This window comes from Prosopis cineraria, unplaced genomic scaffold (assembly GCF_029017545.1).
Source record: "Prosopis cineraria cultivar Desert tree isolate PC_DT_omini unplaced genomic scaffold, ASM2901754v1 PC6, whole genome shotgun sequence".
Classification (NCBI taxonomy): Eukaryota; Viridiplantae; Streptophyta; class Magnoliopsida; order Fabales; family Fabaceae; genus Prosopis; species Prosopis cineraria.
Genome location: NW_026555337.1, coordinates 26,084,188 through 26,098,960, shown reverse-complemented (window position 1 = coordinate 26,098,960; position 14,773 = coordinate 26,084,188). Strand labels below are relative to the sequence as shown.

The 14,773-nt window shown below is 36.6% G+C and overlaps 1 non-coding gene across 1 annotated transcript; it reads right to left on the bottom strand.

Moving 5' to 3' along the window:
* Positions 1 to 288: 288 nt before the first annotated feature.
* LOC129314741 (small nucleolar RNA R71) lies at positions 289 to 394 on the bottom strand. Its single transcript, XR_008594249.1, has one exon. It is a non-coding gene; the product is annotated as a small nucleolar RNA R71 (small nucleolar RNA).
* Positions 395 to 14,773: the final 14,379 nt, after the last annotated feature.

Here is a 14,773-nt window from a genome sequence, read left to right as displayed (position 1 = left end):
CTTTTGAGATCAAGCCCGCCATGATTACAATGCTTCAAATGAATGGTGTGTTTCATGGTCTATTCAATGAAGATGCTAACAAGCACTTGATGTCTTTTGTGGAAGTATGTGATTCTTTCAGACAAAATGGGGTGCCTAAAGATGTCTTGCGCTTGCGGTTATTTCCAATTTCTCTACAAGACAAGGCTAGAGAATGGTTCAACAATCTTCCCAAAGGTTCTACTGGTTTATGGGAGGATCTTGAGAATAAGTTTAGAGCCCGATTCTTCTCTGATGATAAAACTGTGGAAGCAAGAGATGAATTTCTTAGCTTTAAGCAGTATCCAGAGGAACATCTCTATGCAGCTTGGGAGAGATACAAGATGTTGATGAAGAAATGCCCTAATCATGGAGTGGACAAATGGGTAGTGATTCAGATCTTCTGTAATCGTCTGAATCCATCTTCGAAGGCCATGGTTGATTCTACCATAAATGGGGGATATCGAAATGTGCCTGTCAATGAATTTTTTCGCCTCTTAGACCAATTGTCTGCGAAATAACACTCAAAACACGGATAGAAGGAATACATCAATGGTGACTAGTGCTAAAGATGATTCCTCTTCCTAAATTGTATCCATCTTGAATGCAATGAACAAGCGTTTTGATGTGTTGGAATCTCAAATACAAAGGGGAAATTCTCATAATGTGCATGCTGTCCAAGCCATTCCAACTGTGTGCAATCAATGCAATGATATGCACATGCCCGATCAATGTCCTCTTTATATGACCACTGAGTCTGTCAACTATATGGGTAAGTTTCAAAACCCTCACAACAACCCTTACTCTCAAACATACAACTCAGGATGGAGGAATCATCCTAATTTTTCATGGACTCAAGGGAATTCTTCAAATCAACCTTCATCCTCTAATGTCAAGGCACTTCACCCTCCAGGTTTTCAAGTTCCACCAAAGCCAATGCCGGTTAAAGAAGAGGAGTCTAGAATGGAAAAGATGCTAGCACAAATCTTGAGTAATCAAGAGTCTGCAAGAGTTGAAACTAAGGCAACTCTTACTCTTCATGATACCGTAATCAAGAATCTCGAAGTACAAATGGGACAATTGGCTTCACAAATGAATGCTATGTCAAGAAGTAATCTCCCTAGTGACACCATTCCAAATCCTAAAAGGGATGGTAAGGAGGAGTGTAAAGCAATCACTTTGAGAAGTGGGATGCAATTACCCGAAGTTTTCATGCCAAGTGCAAGTGGTGTGAGTAGTGGTGCTACTAAGGTAATTGTTGATAATGAAGTGATTAATGAAGAAATTGTGGTTGAAGAGTGTGACAACTCGAAGAATAATCAAGAAGAGAAAAACAATGAAGATCAAGCTAAAAAGGTTGGTGATGAGAAAAAGCAACTAGAGGCTAAGCTAAAATATGTGCCCCCACCACCTTTTCCTCAAAGGCTTAGGAAGCAACAAGAAGATGGCCAATTCAAAAAGTTTCTTGATATGTTCAAGCAATTGCATATCAACATTCCTTTTTTGGAAGCTTTGGAGCAAATGCCCAAATATGCTAAGTTCATGAAAGATGTACTCTCTAAAAAGAGAAGGTTCAATGAGTTTGAGACGGTTGCTCTAACCAAGAGTTGTACGGATATCATTAAGCAACTACCTCAAAAGTTGAAGGATCCCGGTAGCTTCTCAATTTCGTGTCATATTGGGAATAAATTTTTAGGTAAGGCATTATGTGATCTTGGAGCTAGTATCAATCTTATGCCTCTCTCTATTTTCAATAAATTGGAGTTAGGTGAAGCTAGACCAACAACCATGACTTTGCAATTAGCGGATAGAAGCTTGGCTTATCCACGTGGTGTTATTGAAGATGTTCTTGTAAAAGTGGATAAATTCATTTTTTCAGTTGATTTCATTGTCCTTGATTGTGAGGTGGATCATGATATTCCTATTATCTTAGGAAGACCATTCTTGGCAACCGCTAGAACCTTGATTGATGTTGAAAAAGGTGAGCTTACTATGAGGGTGGATGATGAGTAAGTCACTTTTAACATGCACAAGTTGATGAAATCTCCCAAAGATCTTGAACAATGCTTCTTTGTTGATATGCTTGATCAAGTTGCACAAGAAGAATTCAATAAGGCAATTCCTAATGATTTTTTAGAAGCCTTGTTACTAGGAGCTCAAGTAAAGACTCAAGATGGAGAAGAGTGTATGGCTATCATGAATGCATCACCAGTTTATCCTAAAAACTGTGTCCAATTTGAATCTCTAGATTTATCTTCTCTTGGTAGACCATCTTTGAAATCCTCTATTGAGGAGCCACCATCTCTTGAGTTGAAGACATTACCTTCTCATCTTCGGTATGTCTATTTAGAAGCCAACAATACTTTGCCAGTGATTATTGCTGCGGACTTGAATAAACAACAAGAAGAGCAACTTGTGGAAGTCTTGAAAGCTCATAAGAGAGCTATTAGGTAGACTATTACCGACATAAAGGGTATTAGCCCTTCAATTTGCATGCATAAGATTTTCCTTGAAGACAATCATAAAACTTCTGTGGAACATCAAAGAAGGTTGAATCTTATTATGAAGGAAGTTGTGAAAAAGGAGATCTTAAAATGGCTTGAGGCGGGCATTGTCTATCCTATTTCTAACAGCTCTTGGGTGAGTCCAGTTCAATGCGTTCCAAAAAAGGGAGGCATGACTGTAGTGGCTAACACCCACAATGAGCTAATTCCTACTCGCACTGTCACTGGGTGGAGAGTATGCATGGATTACCGGAAGCTAAATGTAGCTACTAGGAAAGATCACTTTCCTCTTCCCTTTATCGACCAAATGCTTGACAAATTAGCTGGAAGGGAATTCTTTTGCTTCCTTGATGGTATTCAGGCTATAACCAAATTGCCATAGCTCCAGAAGATCAAGAAAAAATGACATTTACTTGTCCTTATGGAACTTTTGCTTTCAAGCGCATGCTTTTTGGGTTATGCAATGCACCAGCCACTTTTTAAAGGTGTATGATGGCAATTTTCTCTGATATGATTGAGCAAACTATGGAAGTCTTCATGGATGACTTCACAGTTTTTGGCCAATGTGTTGAAAAGATGTGAAGAGACCAACTTGGTCTTGAATTGGGAAAAATGCCACTTCATGGTTAAGGAGGGCATAGTTCTTGGCCATAGAGTCTCCAAAAATGGCTTGGAGGTAGATAGAGCTAAAATTTCAGTGATTGAGCAACTTCCTCCACTTACTAATGTTAAGGGTGTGAGGAGTTTTCTTGGTCATGTAGGATTTTATCGCCGCTTCATTAAAGACTTCTCCAAAATAGTCAAGCCTCTTTACACTCTTCTTGAGAAAGATGCTGAATTTAAATTTGATGATTCATGCTTGAAAGCATTTGAAGAGTTGAAACTTGTGTTTGCGCCTATCATGATGGCTCTTGATTGGAGTTTTCCTTTCATTGTGATGTGTGATGCTAGTGACTTTATTGTGGGTGCTATGCTTGGCCAAAAGAAAGAAAAAGTGCTTCACCCAATTTACTATGCTAGCAGAACACTTGATGATGCTCAAGAAAACTACACCACGACTGAGAAAGAGCTTCTTGCAGTGGTGTTTGCTTTTACCAAGTTTAGATCATATCTTGTGGGTACTAAGGTGACAGTTTACACTAACCATTCAGCTTTAAAGTACCTATTCAGCAAGAAGGAGTCTAAAGCAAGGTTAATTCGATGGGTACTACTTCTACAAGAATTTAACTTGGAGATTATTGATAGGAAGGGTACTGAGAATCAAGTGGCGGACCATCTTTCTAGGTTGAGTACTGATGCTCAACTTAAATGTAATGTTGTTATTGATGAAGCTTTTCCTGATGAGCAACTCTTTAAGGTTGACAATATTCAAACACCGTGGTATGCAGACATTGTCAACTATCTGGTTTATGGCATATTGCCCTTTGATTTGAAATTTCATCAAAAGAAGAAGTTTCTTCATGATGCTAAGTTGTATTTTTAGGAAGAACCCTATCTGTTTCGCCAATGTGCTGATCAAATGATCAGAAAGTGTGTTCCTGAGTGTGAACAATAAGAATTTCTAAGATGTTGCCATTCTTTTGACTATAGAGGCCACTTCAGGGGTGACAAGACAGTATCTAAAATCTTGTAAAGTGGTTTCTATTGGCCCTCTTTATTCAAGGATGCATATGACTTTGTTTTAAAGTGTGATATTGCCAAAGGATGGGTAATATCTCTAGAAGGAACAAAATGCCACTCAACAACATGCTTGAAGTAGAATTATTTGACATGTGGGGCATAGACTTCAGGGGACCATTTCTCATGTCTTTCAACAATCAATATATCCTTGTGGCTATAGACTATGTCTCAAAATAGGTCAAAGCAGCGGCATTTCCCACTAATGATGCTAAAGTGGTGCTCAAGTTCTTAAAGAAGCATATTTTCACCCACTTTGGAGCACCAAGAGCCATTGTGAGTGATGGTGGTACTCATTTTTGCAACAACCAATTTCAATCTCTCTTGAAGAAATATGGTGTCAAGCACAAGGTTGCACTTGCTTACCATCCTCAAACTAACGGGCAAGCTGAGATCTCTAATCGGGAAATCAAGAAGATACTTGAGAAGACGGTAGGAGTGGTAAGAAAAGATTGGTCTACCAAACTTGACGACGCATTGTAGGCTTATCGAACAGCTTACAAAACTCCTATCGGCATGTCTCCATACCGGTTAGTTTTTGGGAAAGCATGCCATCTACCTGTAGAGCTAGAACATGGTGCTTATCGGGCTATCCAAAAGCTCAACTTTGATTTTAAAGCTGTGGGTGAAAAGAGACTTCTCCAACTAAATGAACTTAATGAATTTTGGTTAAATGCCTATGAGAATTCTAGGAAATACAAGGAGAAGACAAAGAGATGGCATGACAAGAAAATTTTATGTAAAGCATTTGAGCCAGGCCAAAAAGTACTCTTGTATAACTCTAGATTGAGATTATTTCCTGGCAAACTCAAGTCTAGATGGTCGGGACCGTTCAATGTGGTCCAAGCATTCCCTCATGGTGCTATTGAGCTAAAGAGCAATGAAGGAGAAAGATTTAAAGTCAATGGACAACGAGTGAAGCATTACTGGGGTGGTGAGGTAGACCGTGAAGCAATTACCTTGCCCTTATCTGATGCCTCTTGAAGGAGAGAAGAGTCAGGCTAAATGACTATAAAACAATCGCTACTTGGGAGGCAACCCAAGCTCTAAACCTTATCTTTTGATTTTTCTTTTGTAGATTAGTTGTTTTGGTGAAGTTATATGTGATCTTGTCTCTTTTGTAGGTTAACAAGAAGATATGAGGAAGTATAAGCCTTTGCAGAAGCAAGAAATGTTCCCAAAGAAAAAAGAGCATAAAAGGAAGGAAAATTTCAGGGAAGTCAAGCTATTTAAGTTGTTTTTATGCTTATAAACTTGTCTTGGTAATTATTTTGAGCTTATTGAAGTAAATGAAATTTTTTGTGGTTTGATTCCCATGAAAAATGGTTCTTTTTGGGGGTTGATTGCATTTAAATTGAAGGAAATTATGTATGGTTGATGAATGATGGTTAGAGATTGATTTTGGAGTGATTTGAGTGTTTGGAAGAGGTTTTAAGGGGTGAACAAATCAGATTTTTGAAAACAGAGTGCTGCAGAATTTTGCTGTTAAGAAAGTTCTAACACAAGTCATGACTTTGTGCTCACGACTTTGAGAATCCAGAGAAGGTCAAAGTCGTGACTTTCATTTCAGTCTTAAATCTAAAGTCACGACTTTCATCTCCTCTGGACCTGTTTTGAAAAAAAAATTCAGATTTTTTTATATAATAATATAGTATAATATAATATATATATATATATATATATATCTATATTTTTCTTTTCTGTCCTTTTCTTTTCTTTCCCTTATGTGTTATAAAAATTATATATATAGATATAATAAAAAAAATCTTTCTTCTTCTTATCCTTTTAGTTTTGGCTGCAGCTTGCCTAATAAAATAAAAAAAATAAAAAAAATTAATTATTTTAACCTCCCATTCCGGTTCTGCATCTCGGTTAAAGAAAAAGAAAGAAACAGCCCAACAAATCACTCAAACAGCTTCCCCGCATGTTCCTTGTCTCGTCCAATCTCTCATCTTCCTCCACCGCCGTCCTCGTGCGATCTCTCATTTCCTCTCGCTTTAACCGTCACATCCCTGCGCCTCCACCTTCAGCGTCTATGACGACCCTTTCCTTTTCCAACAGCCACTATTTCCTTCTCATTCCACCCTTTCCATTCAAGCTACACTGTTCACCGCTGCTTTCATGCCCATCTGCTACTGTAACTCCCTCTCCGCCATAGCTGTGCGTGGGAGCTCAAGGGTGTTTCTTCGTTATTCTTCCCTGTTTCTCATCTCCCAGCTTCGTTTTCCATAACCACCGTCTACTTCTTCCACTTCCTCTTCGCCATTCGCCCAAGCTTTCACCATTGTAGCTCGCCTTCACTGTTCACCGTAACTCCATAGTTGTCGCCTCTGTCTCTGCACCGAGATCCTAAGCTTCATTCTCAAGTGGTAGAGTTACGAGTCCTCTCTTTCCCCCTTAACGAGCTTCAATCTCAGCTCTGCTCAGTCCTTCGCTGTCAACCCTGTGCTGTCATTGCCGTCAGTGTTTGGTCTACTCGTCTTAACCATTGTCTCCATCATCGCTGCTGTAGCTTCTCCATCAATTGGAAGCTTCCTAGTTAGTGTCCTTCTTTGCTTCTCCCATAGCTATTTTCTTCAAATCCCTTTAATCTCTCCGGTGATTCCTTATCTCACTGTTGAACCTTATCCCCTTGTTAGCTGCCAATGTTTTGTCACATTCCCTCTTTCTAGTTGCAATCTCACTTTTCTCCCTTGTGTTTTAAGATCCATGCTTTTGCTCATTAAGTCCGAACCCTGTTCTGTTACTTAATCATTTTAATGTTGCTGGGCATTCTTTCTTCTTTGAGGAACTGATTCAAATAAGCTGAGAAATTGTGAAAATGAAATCTATATTCTAAAGGCAATAGCATAGGCATTTTAGCATCAGATTTGCAGCTTAATTTCTGATTGTATTAGTTGAACTGTGATTGAGAATTTCTGGAATGATGTTCTGATTTGATTACCATTGTCATCGAGAAATGTTTGCTTTAAGATAGCTTTGCTGCGGTGTTGGGAATTTTGTTATGATACGTGTTTGATCCTTGACCATACCTTATTTTGTCCTAAGCCACATTGAGAATTTTAGCTAATGATAACTAGTTCTGGGAGTTAAGTGCCATTTTTAATCACAAATTCATAGTCTTTAGATACTCATTGTGGTATTTTATTGTACTAAAAAGTGTGTTTTTATGCCTCTAGATAGCTTGCAATTCTAGCAATACTCCCTAGATAATTACTTTGGTTGCTAAATTTTGTTTCAACTGGAGGTTAAAGTTGATGATTGCATTGCTAAATCATAGTTGAAGCTCTTAGTTTGAGATTTACTCTGCGCTAAGCCTTGCTTTGGAGTTGATTACTATTATACAATAGATAAACTCAATTTGTTATTGTCAGTTGAGATTGGGAAATTTCTATTTTGGAATATGGATATATGATAACTGGATATAAGTGGCTGATTGTCCCAATTTTAAACTTTTAAACAAGAACAAGTTGAGTTTGTCTTGTTGGATGCTTTAATACTTGAATTGGGCTCCTTAAATATGGCTATTGAAAATTTCAAATTGCTTGAGGTATGTTTTGTAAGTTCTGTGATTCAAATTAACAAGAATTATGCAATCATATTGCTATTTGGTTCTAAATTTAGATAGTAAGCAAGTGTGCTGCATTGAATTTTAAGCTCTATTCCTGGCATTTTTTTTCGTCTCAAAGTTTTATGGGTGTGATTGGCTATTTAGGTATTGATAATTCCAGTTTTGGCTTACTTAGAAGGATAAAAAGAGTGATATGTTGGCATACTTGTACAAGTTAAATTTGGTAATCATGAATGAGCTATTTTTCTTTAGTTGAATGCTCTCATTATGAAACTTGAGCTTATGATTGTGACTTGTGTTCAACATTCACTGTCATGCTTCTTGACTCTGGACTTAGCTTTGCTCTTCATGTTTTGAATCCTTGGTTCAAATCTGTTATATGGAAGCTAGACCTTATTTAAACATGTTATGTAAAGTGCCATTTTATGCTAGCTTCATTTAATCTTGTTTGCTTTAAGTTTGAACCTTTATTCTTCCTTATACTGGCTGTTGCTTATTGGTATTGCATTGAGTGTTTTCTTACAGGCAATGGGTAAGAAAAGTGTCCCTCTTTCTAAAAAAGCCAAGGTCATTGAGGTTGGTGAAAGTTCCAAGGGATTGGGATGGGATAAAACCCGATTTGCCACTGCTGCGATTCAAGATTATTTTGAGCAAAATTTGAAGGAGAGAAAAATAGTTCAAGAAAGACCTTTCCCTTTGAGATGGTCTAAGCAATTCTATAATGATTTGTATGATGTGTACCATGCTACTAGCCTTATCCGTGAACAGAGCCATGCCTCTCAGCCGCTTGTGGAAGCTTACTATGCCTACGCTGCTTGCAAGGATACCTTGCGATGTAAGGTACGGGGAAAATGGGTAGAGATCACTGAGGACACATTTTGAAAGGTGTATAATGATAGAACTCAATTGCCATTTGATGATGTAGTCCGAGTGCTATGCCTTCCTGACAAAAATATTTAGCAACATGATACCCATGGCAATCCCAAGAGTATTCTACGCTGTAATCTGAACAGGATAACTCGTATTTGGTGGCACTTCTTGGCATCTAATGTGATCCTAGTGACCCATATGAGCAATGTGATTATTGATCAAGCTGCCCTGTTATATACCTTGATGATGAGGCAACCTGTTGACTTTCCAAAAATCATGTTTGAGTACATGCGAAAGTTGCCTAGAAGCAGATATCGCAAGTAGCCATTTGGGTTCCCACACTTGATTACTCAAGTGTGCTTAGAGAAGAAGGTTCCCACTTATCTGAAGGATCTCATGCTTCTTCCTTTGCCAAAGTTCAATTATAGAGAAATTCGATGTGCTGAGGGACTAAGAGGGGTACCAGATCAAGCTGCGGATGGTAGGAGGCATATTGATCCACCTCATGTTGAGCCTGCACTGAGCAACCTCATAGCACTCATCCAGAACATGCATGAGGGCCTCCAGAGCCAACTGGATCGGATTGATTTCAGGCTCCACCACATTGAGCTATTCTTGCATCAGAGATTTCAGATGGACTTGCCCGAGGAAGAAGAGGTGGCCAATACTGATGTTGGCCAAGACTTGGACACTCACGCTGACTAGCTTCACCCTTCCTTTCTTTACTGCCTTTTATTTTTGTTTTTAATTCTAGTTAGCCGTTGATTAGTTCTTTTTGGGTAAATATGGTTAGCCATGATCTTCTGATATCTTTTGTGCAGGGCTAACTTTGATCTTTTTGTGGCTAATATGTGATACCTTGACTAATCTCTTACAACTAATTACTCTATGATAATTTGTGTACATACTGGTGTAGTTAGTTGTATTTTTGGATTGCCTGTGGATATATCTCAATTATACTGTTACAGGTTTCTATATTTTTGTGCCTCTCATGCACCTTCTTTTTGGTTGTTAAGTTGCATGAGAGAGGGCCCTCATTTTACCCTTTTGACAGTGTAGACACTGTTCAATTTAAGTTTGAGGGTGAGGGTATTATTTTGGTTGATTTGACATGAACTTCAATTTTGAAACTTAGCTATTTACTGTTCCTCTCTTCTAAAATTTGAGCTAGATTGAGAAATTATTTGTTGAACAGAATGTGTGATCCAATGATAGAACGTTGCTTAAACTGTATGTTTTATAAGAAGTTGTGATAAATATTTTGGCATGCTTGATTTGTAGGGTTAAGGCTTGCTTTCTAATAATTTTGTGAAATTTTCTTTTGCACTTTTGAACCAGACAATGATTTGAATACCTCTATTAGGAAATTTTGTGGCAAGTTTTTATGCATTTTCTCTCTCAATTGAGAAACTCTAGAACCGATCTTGGAATCTCTTGAGGCATTTTAATCACTTTGCATGATATTAAAATATGATTTGGGCATTCTTTCAATTACGTTTGAGCCTTTCAAGCCTATCTTGCATCATTTCCACTTGAACCCCTTTTAAGCCTGGAATTGAAAATCTTATGTATTTTCTTTTTGAAACCTACATTAGACCCTAGCCTCTATAATTTGAAAAACCATGAACTATCTTACTCTTGAGATAAGTGATAAATTTTTTTTTTTATGCTAGTAGGGAAGTTTGTTTTAGTTGTCCAAGGAGGTGTTGTTATTGTAAATTTGGGTGTGAGGAATGGAAATGAAGTTTGGAATTCTACTAATTGTGCTCCTAAAAAAAAAGTAAAAAAAATTTATAGAAATATACATGAAAAAAATTGCAATGAAAAAAAAAAGTTTCAATATCAATAAATTTGGAGTACAAGGAATGGTATTTGGGATAAGTTTGGGGGAAAGTATTTGGCTAGCAAGAATGGAATGGCTGGCTTCTCATTGTCATTTATCTCAAGTTCTTTGAATTCCATTTATCCTTTCATTTCAATAAGGCCAAAACCTTTGGCCATGCTACAAGCTTACAAAGTCCCATTGATTTTGAATTATGTGAAGTGATCTTTTAGTGGAGAGAGAAGAAGAGTTTAGGCATATGAAGTCTTGATATTGAGCTTGTTCTATGCATATTAAGTTGTTACATTTTGACTTGATATTTGCAGGAAAATCGTTCTTTGGTCTCACACACACACATTTCTAAATTGTTGGAAAGCATGATCTTAATTTGTGAATTGGGCATTCCTTTATATTTCACTGCTATCCTCTTTAATATATATTTGGAGCAACTAGTGAGGATATTTTCATGCATGCTTAGTAGATGAATAATTGGTCAATCTAGTTGTTTTATTACTTGTTTTACTCGAGGACGAGTAAAAATCTAAGTTTGAGGGTGTGTTAACCTCTAGAAGTTCATATTATTTCATCACATTTTCCTTAGATTCTAGTCCACTTTGGTTTAATTGTATATGTTTTTATTGCCCAATTTAGAAAAATGTGCATTATGTTTTGGGCTTGTGTTCTTGGCTTTAATTTGATATTTTTGGCCTAATTTCATATTATTTTGATTAGAAGCATTTCTAGAGCTTTGTGGATGTTTTTGGAAGGCTTTTGGATGAAGAAATCAAGAGCAAAATGAATGATTTTTGTTAGCTGTAAAAACAGTGCAAAACAGCCAAACTCGTCTCAAAGTCGTGACTTTCGTTCGTGACTTCCGTCGCTGTCAGAAAAATGCTGCGTTTCATTTATCAAAAATTAGTTGGCTAGGACACATATAAGCTGAGAGCTCGACCCAGAACGCATTCTTCAGACTTTTAGACAATTTTAGAGCTTGGTTGTGCTAGGGTTTGGGCATTGGAAGAGTTGGGATCAAGAGATTGAAGCTTTGAAGACATTTGGAGCTCATTTTCTTCAGTTTTTCTATTCCTCTTCCCTTTCCTCTCTTGTAATCTGAAATGGGTCCACTTATTTTGTATATTTATAGTTTGTGGATGATTATGAGTAGCTAAACCCTTTGTTCTAGGATTATTTGGAACCCTTGTATGGATTAATATATATTTCTCCTCTCTTTTTGTGATTAATGATATATATGTGTTTATTTTACTCTTTCCTTAATGCTTCTACTTGATTGGCCACCATTTAGATGTTGGGTTCACTTAATTGATGCTTGAGAGGGCTAGGTTGAGTGTAGAACTTGGGTAAAATTGTGTAAGAACTTGATATTTGCATGTTGAATGGATGGTTTTGCTACTAAGATAGAGATATACTTGCTTAGCCTTGCATAGCCACATTAGGGTTGGTGTTTAAAATTGAGTTTTATTAATTGTAACAAGAGATTGGGCAATTAATTTAACTAAACACTTGTTCATGACTTGAGAGAGCTTGTCCAAGTATTTTTAGAACCTTAGGTTAGCACTTATTTTCATTAAAAGCATTTATGAGAGGAGGTAATTTTGGTGTTATGAAATGCAAGGGGGACAATTAATCCTAGGTCTCAATTTGTGTTAGAAGTTTGTGAATCACTCACTTTCTTAATTTTCTCGTGTTAGTTTTATTTGCAAAACCATTTCACCTAACTATGTGTAGCTCAACTTGATCAAATTTACTTAGTCTTTTGCTTGATCATTGTTTTTGAACAAATCCTCGAGAGAATGATACTTTACTTTCATTATATTACTTGCTACGACCCGTGCACTTGCGGTGAGCAACAGTTATTGTTATTATAGAATGAAGAAAGCTTTTTATAGTGGTCAAGAGGATGGAACTACCCTAAAGCCATTGATAGGGGAGCAAGTTTATGAGTTGGTAAAAGACATCAATATTACCTTTGGTAAGACTATAAAGAATAATGAAAAAAATATATGGAAAAATAAGTCTATCTTCTTTGACCTTCTATATTAACACCATCTTGGTGTGAGACATTGTATTGATGTCATGTATATGGAGAAGAACATGTGTGATAGTATTGTTAGAACACTTCTTGACATACAGAGCAAGTCAAAGGATGGTGTAAAGGCAAGATTGGATTTGGTGGACATGAAAATTAAAGAAGATTTACATCTAAGGCTAGTTGGTAAGAGGACCGACTGAGTATACTTTGTGCAAGGATAAGAAAAGAAGCTTTTATGAATGCTTACATGACATGAAACTCCCCTCAGAGTATTTTTTAAATTTTAAGAAGCTTGTGATGGTAAAGTAGGCCTCAAGTCCCATGATTGTCATATTTTAATGCAACAAATACTACTAGTTGCTATTCGAGGCTTCTGGAAAGATGAATTGAGAGATGTCATAACCAGGATTTGCTTTTTCTTCAATGCTATATGTCGTAAAGTATATGAGCCTAAAGAATTGGATGAATTGGAAAATGAAGCATATCATATCTTGTGCCAACTTAAAAAGCACTTTCTTCCATCATTTTTTTGACATTACGATACATCTAATTGTTCGTCTAGTGAGGGAGATAAAGTTGTGTACGATGGACGTATCCAATTGAAAGAACAATGAAAGTTCTAAAAGGATATGTAACGAGTCCACACCATTTTGAAGCATTCATTGTTCAAAAATATGTCTCTAAAGAAGCGGTGGAATTTTGCGAAGATTACTTGAATAATGTATGACCCATTAGCCTTAGGCATGCAATTCTCCAAATCAAAAGACCTAAATCCTCTGTTAGCATCCATGCCTTATTACAAGGTTATTAAAGAGATGTGGGGGGTTAACTATATTAAATTTAAAATCCTTATTTTCAAATGCAAATAGGTTGATGTTAAAAATGGTTTTCATCAAGATAGGATGGGATTTACATTAGTGAACTTGAATACTTTAGGTTTTGGTGATAAACCTTTTATTATGGCAAACCAAGCAAAAGAGGTGTTTTATGTCACAAATCCAAGTAATGAAACATGGTTAGTGGTCTTTGAAGGAAAAAGGGAGTTTAATATTGATGAAAATGATTGTTCAAATTTCAATATTTTCTAGACTCCTTCCTTCTCAATAGGCTTACCTATACTGAATATAAAAGATGAAATGGATAATGAACATGACACAAGAGATGATCACCATAAAGGGACATGGGAGAATATTACTATTTAAAAATATGTTACATGTTAGTTATTTATTTAGAATATGAATGATTTATTAAATTAGTTATTTATTATGTTTTTATTCATATTAGAACATGTTTTATTTATTAGTTATATCACTGATAGTGTTCCTTTATTGTCTAAACAAGAACATGGAGGATCGAAGCATTAATAAGGACTAGCTTGACCCTTCTACTTTAATCATGTCTGCTAGTAGTGATGACAATATGCCTGTTAGTCCCCAAGATGCAAGCAGTAGCTATAATGTCCGTCTTGACATTACCAAGACAACACTCTTACATGCCATTGTGATATAACTAGGATTTGCTAAATCTCAAATAAAAGTTATCACAATCTAAGCATTTAAAAGATAATTAGTTTCAATTAATGGGATCCCAAGAAAACCCTTACTATGGCTCAACGTTAGCTCTACACACTCTATATGCATGATATAACTCGATCAACACTCAATCTACAAAATCAAGTGATAATTGTCAATTATCACTTCGAGCAAACCCCAAATTCTCTAGGTTTTAAGTTCCCATAATACTTAAATTTCTTATCTAACAGCACTAATTATTTCTAAACACTCTAACCATCCTAACATTCCAAAATCACTAGCCAATTCCCCACACTGTCTCAAAACCTTCAGATTATGCCTAAGGTTCATCTAAACCCTCAACCAAAATTCCAAATCACCATAAAACTCATAAACTTAGTATTAAATGCTCGATTTAACTCCCTAATACCTTAAATAAGCTAATGGGTTTGGTCAAAATTTAAGGGAATTGAAAACAAGCCCTGTATTACTTCTTAAGTCTGAAATTTTGCATAAACAAGGAGAAGAGGGAATGTGACACTTACCCAATAATGACTCAAGCTCCAAATGCTCCCAATATGGTCTAAGGATCATACCCTAGTAGACACCAGTCATTTCCTGTCAGTTCATCATGATATATGTCTTTCTTTCATTGGTTATGATCTATTTTTTGCAAATTGAAAAGTGTTGATTCTGCATGTTTGCCGCAACGCGTTGACACGCCCACTACAATACATGACACATAAAATC